Below are 2,082 nucleotides of genomic sequence, written 5' to 3'. Positions count from 1 at the left end.
TTCTCTCCCTCTCTCCTCTCTACCTCCCCCCCTCTCTCTCTCTCTCTCTCTCTCTCTCTCTCTCTCTCTCTCTCTCTCTCCGCCCAGGGCCTCGTATAACATAGGCTAAACCTTGCTCTGTCTGTCCGTGCGTGAGTGCGCGCGTGCATGTGTCTGCGTGCGCGTGAGCCATCTTCGAGCTGTGATACAACGTCCCATGATGCCTCTTAGGGAACGTGTTGAGGAGAATGAGACATGGGACACACACAAGTCTTCCTTGTCGCACGAGACAGAGCGAGAGAGCGAGAGAGCGAGACAGCCAGCACACAACACACCACGCGTAGATCTAGCCCAACAACTTTTCCTTCCATGGAAGAAATTATTGTGTCTTTGAATAAAAGTGCGCGCTAGATCCAGCCTAGACTCTAGATCTTAAGTCTAGGCCTAGAAGCCGGAGGGGAAATAATAAAAATGTGCAATTGTTTCGGGTTTTCCCACTTCACTTTTTTTTCCCGCGACCGAGCAAACATTATGGATGAACGTCACACACTTCTGAAAAACCGTGAATGAGAGAGCGATGAGGTTTTGGGAGAGTGTAGAGACTCCAAGATCTGGAATCTGGATCTATTTCTAATATAGATCTAGATCTAGATCTAATAACAGAATACAGCAAGCAAGCAGAGAGGAGAGTGGATGAACCTGGTAAGTGTTGCTAGAAATAGAAGGGTGTGAGGCTATTGTAGATATCTAGATCTAGAAGTCTCAATGCCACATTTATTTTATGTGTTCGCTTAGCGGCGAGAGAGGCTGGATTGGTGTAGAATAAAAAAGTGTTCAATCAAGCTCTCAGCTGGCATGGTGATTGCTTGGCACTTGGCAACATTTTATGAGGGGCGCTGGCGGAAAATCAAATGGGGAATCGGGAATGGAAATAGAGGTAGCAATCAGTCAGATGAAAGCACCGTTCAGACCCAAAGATGGACAGTTAGGGCGTTGTGTACTGTGTGTATTAGACACTCACTCTTACCACTCGTGGTGTATATGCCTACATATAGATAGATCTATTCTAGATCTATCTAGATTAGACTCTAGATTCTAGATTAGATCTCTAAATCTACATAATACCCTGCGTTGGTGTATATTGATGAAAGACAGCATCGCTTGGGTGTTTACAGTAAGTCATAGCAAAATCCACTACTCTAGAATTACACAGTTCAATCTGGTTAGCGTCTAAATCTAGTCTAGTTTTGTGAAAAATTCAAAGTTAAAAATGATTTTGAATTTCACAAGATGATTAAGCTTTTACAAATGCAATTCTTTGGTACATGTATATTATTATTATATCTAAACTGAAACGACTCCGAATGCTCTTACGGGTTTGATAGAGCAGTTGGAACTTTTGGTTTCTGACTCCCTAGTTTCAGTAACTCAAAACCGCCAAACATGTCAGATAGAACTCTGTAATAATTGTAAGGCTGCGAAATATCTACGAAACCCCAGACACTCCATGTGAAAGTGTTAGATCTAGGCGTATCCTAGGGAATAATCGAATTAATTATGCATGATGTATTGCATAGAGCATTCATTTTTACACTTCGCACTGGTATAATTGGACAGGATTGGCTCGATGTAACTTTTCAGTACTCTTTTTCTGGTTTCCGGTGACAGTTTGATGTTTGTTGGTATCTGTTTCATTGTGTGGAAGATTGCTTTTGCTTGGCAAATGCGGCTTTTAATTTTGGTGCCTTATGTATATTTTATTCAGATAGGTTAAATTATAGAAACGGAGTTGTATAGAAACATTTGTGATACTCAGAAAATTGGATGGCATTGTAGGGTGAGTATAATTACATGGAGTACTACTCCTTTGACTAAGAGTTGGGAGAGACAGAGAGAGAGAGAGAGAGAGAGAGAGAGAGAAAGAGAGAGAGAGAGAGAGAGATAGAGATACACACACTCAGATATACACACACATATGCACACACAAACACACACACGCGCACAGAGATACACAGACACACACAAATACTCACACAAACACGAACACACATGCACACACACACACACACACACACACACACACACACACACACACACACACAC

The 2,082-nt window shown here is 42.2% G+C and overlaps 1 protein-coding gene across 1 annotated transcript in view; it reads left to right on the top strand.

Moving 5' to 3' along the window:
• Nucleotides 1-611: 611 nt before the first annotated feature.
• LOC101854607 overlaps nt 612-2,082 on the top strand; it is a gene marked incomplete at its 5' end in the record, with an annotated part of 37,397 nt that continues 35,926 nt past the window's right edge. Inside the window, 1 exon segment of the mRNA XM_005110126.2 lies at nt 612-681.

The sequence above is a fragment of the Aplysia californica genome, unplaced genomic scaffold, assembly GCF_000002075.1.
Source record: "Aplysia californica isolate F4 #8 unplaced genomic scaffold, AplCal3.0 scaffold00855, whole genome shotgun sequence".
In the NCBI taxonomy this organism is placed as follows: Eukaryota; Metazoa; Mollusca; class Gastropoda; order Aplysiida; family Aplysiidae; genus Aplysia; species Aplysia californica.
This window is presented reverse-complemented; position numbering and strand designations above follow the sequence as displayed.